Source organism: Calonectris borealis, chromosome 3, assembly GCF_964195595.1.
Source record: "Calonectris borealis chromosome 3, bCalBor7.hap1.2, whole genome shotgun sequence".
NCBI lineage: Eukaryota > Metazoa > Chordata > Aves > Procellariiformes > Procellariidae > Calonectris > Calonectris borealis.
In genome coordinates, this window is record NC_134314.1 from 113,898,131 (window position 1) to 113,906,227 (window position 8,097).

Sequence of the window (8,097 nt, forward strand, 5' to 3'; positions counted from 1 at the left end):
GCAGCTGCCTCACTTTCCATGATGGCAGCTCACCCTCTAGGAGGCAGTTGGCCACTCTGCACCATTATCTATTCTATTTGTTTGAGCACTAGAATAGTACTTCTCCCAGTCGCTTGTTTCCCACTCCCCTTCTCTTGCTGCTCTTATCGCAGTCTCGAAGAATTGTTTCCGCATCCTCTGCTACCAGATGTCGGAGTGACCAGGGGTTGGAGTGGGAGGCGATCCCGGAGTAATGATGAGTCCCAATATGGGTATGATCATTCTCATTTATTTCAAAATACTGCGCTACTTTTATAAGCCAGCCACACTAACACGCGCACCTACGAATCCTCTATTGGTTTACAGTCAGCAAGCACACGAATCTTAATATACACAGATTGGTCAAAAGCAGGTGTCCACGCGAACGCCTTCCCCGCCTGCATTCCGTTACCTAATCTACTGATAGTTACATTCCTCAGCCTGCTTCCCTATTCTGCTATCGCTTCAGAGACTCTAAAACTACAATTGCTCTTTAGCAACCCTTTGCCTTATACTGTTGTTAACAAATCCTCAGTGCTTGGAATGTTCATAGGATGTCCGTTATTTAATAAAAATCCTTCCACAAATCCCCCTTTTTGTTTTTGAACAATCCAAGCCTGATCTATTACTTTCGAGACAGCCTTTTTTATACAACTAAAAGCAATACAAAAGCATACACACAATATTAAGATGATAATCAATATACGCAAGCCTTCTTTTATCAAAGCTATCAGCCATTGCGGCAACCCTCTAAAAATATTCATGAGCCATTCATCTAAAATGCCATGATTTTGTTGTATCATGCTTGCATGGTTTTCTAACCATTGTAATTGTTTATGTATAGACTCACCATGATCGGATAGGTTCATGCAACACATAAACTTTTCTACCCGGAAACCAGGCACGCCCACCAAACAGGTTCTGAAAGGCTTTGTTGCCGTAGCAAGAGACAAACAAAACGCAGATTGACCTGTTTTGTTTGCCCAGGTAACCCACATATTTTCCCTAGGCTCTATGTGATGTATGGACATGGTCACGGGGACTACCATCACTATTACTAATGTTCCAATCACCAGGTTTCGTAGTTGTTTTGCTTTACTTTCCATGCGAACCGCTTTTGACATTTTTCTTTTGTTGCAACCCATTGGTTAAAGGGTACTTTCCAGATCTCTGGCACCAGGTTATGCCGTTTACACTCAACACCTAAAATAATAGGCAAGCAAGCTCTTTCAGCAGTTAATCTAGTCCACTGGTTACAGCTGATCTGATATGAAAGTGTGTTAGTTATCTCATGCCCAGTAATCAACAATATTTTAGTCAAATCAATTTCTTTTGATAACAGTGATCACACCATCGATTAGCGTGATTAAGCCGAACCCACCATTTTTTCCCACATTGATAACATTCACATAACACCCAGGGTTTACATCGGTGACAGTCTTCGCATCTGATTTTGGTTTTTTTCTATTTCATAAGGAGAGTTCATAACAACGTACAGTCTCGGTCGTTACAATTCCTTTGATACGTCTTCCTCTTCTTGTAAGAGCGCAGGCTTCACCGCTCGGCTAGGCACCCATATTGGTCCCTTATCTGTGGAAACACACATGTATCCCTTCCCATTAAATATTACCGAAACTGGGCCCAGCCACATGCCAGTGATTGGGTCTCCATACATTACTTGTAGTTTTGGAAGAGTTGTATGAGAGTTAAACTTAAGGTTTTGGTGGTGTATTATAATCGATGGCTCTTCTCTGTCTCCCATCAGACACAAATAATTTAGAGTAAATAGGACTTTATGCAGTCTCATTTGCGGGTCCTTTTCTTCCTCCTTTTGCTTTGTTAGATAGACCTTCAATACCTGATGCGTGCGTTCTACAAGGCTCTGCCCCGTCGGTGAATTTGGGATGCCAGTAATATGCTTGACCCCCCATCTCATCAAAAAGGTTCTCAACTTCTGACTGGTGTAAGCAGGGCCATTGTCTGTTTTCAGTTGTTCTGGCACACCCAACACCGCGAAGCAAGCAAGGAGGTGCTTACACACATGATGAGCCTTCTCACCCGATAAAGCCGTGGCCCATATTACTTTAGAGAAGGTATCTATGGTGACATGTACATATTTGAGCTGCCCAAATTCAGCGATATGAGTTACATCAGCCTGCCAGAGCTCTAAAGCCTTGAGACCTTTTGGATTAACGCCCAGCCCTATTCCAGGTCCATGATTTCCACACTTGGGACAGGCCTGTATGATAGAGCGAGCTTCGTTTTCTGATAACCCATATTGCCTTCTTAAACCCTTTGAGTTTTGATGAAATATTTCATGACCCTGCCTAGCTTGTAAAAATTTATCTACAGGTGGTACATGACACGCTGGACTGACAAGATTGTCCGCTATCTGATTCCCTCGTCCTAAACCCAACTCCCATTGATGGCTACGGATATGAATGACACAACACGGAGCCGCTCGCTGGGAGATGGTTGATCTTAATTGAATAAACAGTTTCCCTAGCTGAGGATTATTTGTTTCCTTAATCAGCGCGTCTTGAATTCTTGGTATAAGCCCAGCTACATATAGAGAATCAGTCACCACATTCAAAGGATGATCATGCCAATTCCCTAACGCCCATACCACCGCCATTAATTCTAAAGTCTGTAAGGTATCTCCAGCTTGCCCTTGCAAAATCTTTTTGCACCATTGATCTGTTTCCCACCATACACATGCAGCTTGTCTAGAGCGTTTCCCCACATCTGTGTATACCGTCAACCCCTCGAGTATCGGGCTATCAACCACTTTAGGTTTTTCTAGCCACTGATTTCGTTTTAGAATCTGCCACAATTTCCCTTGAGGTTGCTGAGAGTGCACCTTTCCGCTAAATCCTAACAGAGATTCTTGAATGGCCAGCACGTGGCGTATCCACCATTCTAAATCTACAGCGTTAACAGGAATACTGATGTCTGCTGGTTCCTGTCCTGTCAGCTCTATAATTCGCGTTCTCCCTTTTCGGGTTAATTCCCCTATGGCTTCAGGACGAGTTTGTATACTGAAACGTGGTTGTACCCATAAGAAAATCCATTCCAAAATTTGAAAAAAGGAGGAATTTGGCAAGTTATCATTGTTGTTGTTGTCAATGGCAGTCACGGAGTTCATTCCCTGTTGTCCCTTCATCTCCCCCTTCTTGTTTTGCCATTGACATATAACGGCAAAAGGTGATTCTTCGGTGTTACAGATAAGCAAAGAAAGTGGCAGTTCAAGGATTCTTCTTGCGGTCCAGGCTATAGTAAGTTTGTTTATAATGTGCTGTAAGGCTACGTGATGTTTGTTCATCATATGAATTTCAGCTGCAGGCTGAGTGCCTCGCAGTAATTCAGTTAGTGGTTTAATGTCTGCATTGGTAATGCCAGCGCAATTGCAAACCCATTGGATGTCACCTAAGACCGTTTGCACATCAGCCAATGTTTTGAGTGGAGTTTTTAATGCTATTTTTTGAGGACGAATTTTTGCCTGTGCAATGATCCACCCTAGGTATTTCCAAGGTGGAGACCTTTGGATCTTTTCTGGTGCAATTACAAGTCCTTTGTCTGTTAGCATGGTTGTTAATTGTTGTATATGATGCACTTCAAAAGGAACTTGTTGACAACACAAAATATCATCCATATAATGATAGATTATAGTTTCAGGCCATTTTTCTCTTATCGGTTGCAGCGCCCAGGCGACATATAATTGGCACAATGTAGGAGAGTTTTTCATCCCTTGTGGAAGTACCACCCACTCATACCATTCTGCTGGTGCTGCTTTATTTATCGAGGGTATGGAAAAGGCAAATCTCTGAGTGTCCTGAGGGTGCAGTGGGATTGTGAAAAAACAGTCCTTTAAGTCAACTATAAGTATGTGCCAATTTTCGGGTAGCATATTAGGTGATGGCATTCCAGGTTGTAAGGCTCCCATAGGCAACATTTGATCATTTATTTTCCTCAAATCATGTAGTAAACGCCACTTCCCACTTTTCTTAGGGATGACAAAAATAGGAGTATTCCATGGACTGACAGACGGTTTGATATGTCCCTCTATAAGTTGTTCAGATACCAGTTGTTTAGTTATGTGCAATCGCTCTTCAGTCATGGGCCACTGGTCAACCCAAACAGGGTCATTGGAGATCCATGTTAACGGTGGGTTGGGCGATTGCTCCCCAGTGCCCATGACTAAAAATGCTTTGTAGTCAGCATTGCCCCGATCTGACTGAGAACATCACGTCCGATTAATGCCTCCAAATTTCCAGGGAGTGACAAAACATGGACCTTCAGTGTTGCTCTCTGGCCTTCTGGGAAACTCACTTGAACCGGTTTACTACTTATATATGGGGCCAAGTTCCCTGCCACTCCTGCGATTAATGCCTTTGGGGTTTCTATTTCCCACTGCAACGGCCAATTTGCTCGATTTATAATAGTTATGTCGGCCCCAGTGTCCAACATTGCATTTATTCTTATTGAAAGGTTCTCCTGACTCAAAGTCACAGTTTTGAGTGGGCGGTGGTCTAATTTTGTAGTGAAACATACAGCAGGCCCAGTAGAACCAAATCCTTTACACCCACGTTCTTCCCAATCTTGGTTTGATTGACTTAAAGGATTTTTAAAAGCTAATATCTGGGCTATCCGACTGCCTTTTGGGACGAAGAGAGGAGGACTTATTGTATAGGCCATAATATGAATTTGACCGGGATAGTCTGCATCAATGACTCCAGGAATTACAATCAATCCTTTTATTCCTGCAGAAGATCGACCGAAAAGGATTCCATCTATCCTACTACTATCAGCTACTAAAGGCCCTACCGCATTGCTAGGGATTTTGCACACTTCTGTATTGGTTAAAGTGAAATCTATTGTTGTTTCCAGGTCGACCCCCAAACTTCCTTTGGTGGCAGCTGAGTGTTTTTGTAAAAACCCTGATTGCTGCTGTCGTTTTGAGGGGGCATTTGTGTCTGCACACGGCCTCTCCCCACGCTCAGTTTGAAGTTTCCCGAACAGGCCCTAGTAGCATGAGTACTTTTTTGACACTTATCACACCATACAGGAGCATGACAATTTCGCTTGTTATGCCCCTGTTCCCCACAACGAAAGCAGGTGCCTTTAAAGGGCTGGACTATTCCTGGAGAGTGTTTTTGCTTAACAACAGCTGCCAATGGTTGCACTACTTCTTTGACAGCACTTTGCACCACTGCTGCCATCGACTCATTTTGTTTTTGAACCCCTGCTCTTTCCACCCGAGAAAGCATTTCTTCCACTCCTGCCCCTTTGGGCAGACTGGCTAGAATGACCTTGGTAGTTTTATTGGCGTTATCAAAGGCCAAAATTCTAAACATTTGTTGTTTATTGTCCTCTCCCAAATCCGGGTGGTTCGTTACTGCGTCCCAAAGCCTATCAATAAAGTTGCTATACTTCTCAGTTGCACCTTGCGTCACCGAGCTGAAAGAAGGGGCTGCCGATCCCGGTAAGCAAAGAAACGCATCTAAAGCAAGCTTAGAAGATAGTTGTAACATATTGACAGGAAAAATCAGTTGGACATTTATATCCGCATAACGTCCCCCCCCCAATGAGCATTTCAGCTGTGACCCCATATAATGGATCCCCTTGCTGTTGATGTTGGGCAGCAGCATTCACTGCCCTGTGAGACCATGACGATCCCCATAACAAAAACTGTGTAGGTGTCAACAGAAGCCTCATCAGACTTTGGCAATCATGGGGACACAGCAAATCAGCAGAGAAAATCCAAATAACGATCTGTCGTGAAGCTTCCGATTTAACACCATACTGTGATACAGTATTTTTGGCTTGTTGTAGAATCATCCAATCATGTGGTTCCCATTTTCCTTGACCGTTTTCCTGTACCACCGGAAAAGCCATGGGGCCAATGTTGGATGCAACCCCCCACTGTCCGTCCAAAATAGCATCCCGAACAACTCCACTCCATCGGCCGGGACGGGTAGCTGCGGTAGGTCCGGAGAAACAGGGTGGCAAGTTGTCTCTCGAACCTGCGTTTGACCAAGGTTCTCCTTTTTGCTGAGTCTGTGTAGTTAAGTCCTTTCGTTGTTGCACAACCTCTTTTAACAGCTGATTAATACTTTCTGTTGAATTTTTCTCTTTTCTGCTAGATGGCGGTGTGGCTGCGCCGGAGGAATCACTGGAGAGAGGGGGGGCAGCGGGAGGAGGGCGGCACCTTTCCCCGCCTTGAATTGGGGGGGTGGGTGGAGCTGGCCGCTCCTCCCCCTTCATGCTCGGCGGTTGAACTTCCGCTTTTGTCCCACACTGCTGCTTTGCTTTAGCCCCCGCAACTTCCGGCTGTTCTAGCGAAGGCGACATTACGACATTGGGCGTTTTAACCTCAGAGTCCTGCTCAACTTTATCACGCAATTCGGCAACAGTCTTACAGGTGGACCCCGTCATACCCTTCACAGCAGGCAGCCCAAAAAATCGCGCGGTAGGTCCCGCCTTGGATTCCATGCTCTTAGACTTCTCCGGTATGGGGTCCGGAGCCAGCATCTGAGCAGCCGCACACGCCACCTCCCGTTCAGCTTTCATAGCTTTTAAAGTGTCTAGTACGTCTCCCCACAATTCTCTCACAGACTTAATCTCCTTCTCCAATTTTTCATCACCTTCAATAATCTTCTGCCACATTAGTTTCCCCAGCTCCTGCCATTCAGGCACAGAAAACAACGTGTGAGTGTCTTTAAAATGTCCCAAACGTTGTCCTAACTTAATTAGCTTGATAAGCTGTTTCACCGTTGTCTCGATCCCTCTCTTACAGAGTATGCCTGCGAGCAACGTGGCAGCTGCCTCACTTTCCATGATGGCAGCTCACCCTCTAGGAGGCAGTTGGCCACTCTGCACCATTATCTATTCTATTTGTTTGAGCACTAGAATAGTACTTCTCCCAGTCGCTTGTTTCCCACTCCCCTTCTCTTGCTGCTCTTATCGCAGTCTCGAAGAATTGTTTCCGCATCCTCTGCTACCAGATGTCGGAGTGACCAGGGGTTGGAGTGGGAGGCGATCCCGGAGTAATGATGAGTCCCAATATGGGTATGATCATTCTCATTTATTTCAAAATACTGCGCTACTTTTATAAGCCAGCCACACTAACACGCGCACCTACGAATCCTCTATTGGTTTACAGTCAGCAAGCACACGAATCTTAATATACACAGATTGGTCAAAAGCAGGTGTCCACGCGAACGCCTTCCCCGCCTGCATTCCGTTACCTAATCTACTGATAGTTACATTCCTCAGCCTGCTTCCCTATTCTGCTATCGCTTCAGAGACTCTAAAACTACAATTGCTCTTTAGCAACCCTTTGCCTTATACTGTTGTTAACAAATCCTCAGTGCTTGGAATGTTCATAGGATGTCCGTTATTTAATAAAAATCCTTCCACATGCAGGGTCTGGGGTCAGGTTCCTCTGAAGGCAGGCCGTGTCTATAGGGACTGGGGGAAGCCCCTGTAGAAAGGCAGGGCTGGGGGCAGCCTTCTAGAAGTGGAAGTGTTGGCTGCAGGCAGCCCCTACAGCAATGAGGGTCAGCAGCAAGAGAAGCTGGGGGAAACACCTATAGAAAACAGTGGCCAGGAGCAGCTTCCTGTGAAAGGAGGTCATGTCCATAAGGACTAGGGAAAATCCTATAGAATGAAAGTTAGTTGCAGCCACAGCAGCTGGGGGGCAGTACGCTAGAAGGGAAGGTAGCATGTACAAGGATGAGGGGAACCCCTATAGAAACAAAGCGCTGGTGGAGGGCCTGGAGCAGAAAACTTAGTAAGTTTTCAGCTTACAGTAGTATTTCTGCACTTGTAATTCATCTTCTGTAAGCTGTTATTTGAAGGACAATTAACAACTCTCATACCCCGAAGATTAAACTACGTTCCTTCCCGTTTACTAATCGTTCTTAAAGTATCCGTTTCAGAGCTGATCAGTTGAGGAGGGGATCGCAGATCACCCGGGTACGTCGTGCACACCAGCTGGGAAAGCAACTTCACAAAAAAGCCACGACGGCCACCTGGTCAGACTGTCAGACACGGGACATCAGGCAGCACGCAGATTCA

The 8,097-nt window shown here is 45.2% G+C and overlaps 1 long non-coding RNA gene across 2 annotated transcripts; it reads left to right on the top strand.

Moving 5' to 3' along the window:
- Positions 1-6,306: 6,306 nt before the first annotated feature.
- On the top strand, positions 6,307-8,030 carry LOC142080993 (uncharacterized). Of its 2 annotated transcripts, none has more exons than XR_012673190.1 (3): positions 6,307-6,439; positions 6,988-7,086; positions 7,947-8,030. It is a non-coding gene; the product is annotated as an uncharacterized LOC142080993 (long non-coding RNA). The 2 variants fall into 2 exon arrangements; XR_012673191.1 differs by lacking the exon at positions 6,307-6,439 and adding an exon at positions 6,612-6,726.
- Positions 8,031-8,097: the final 67 nt, after the last annotated feature.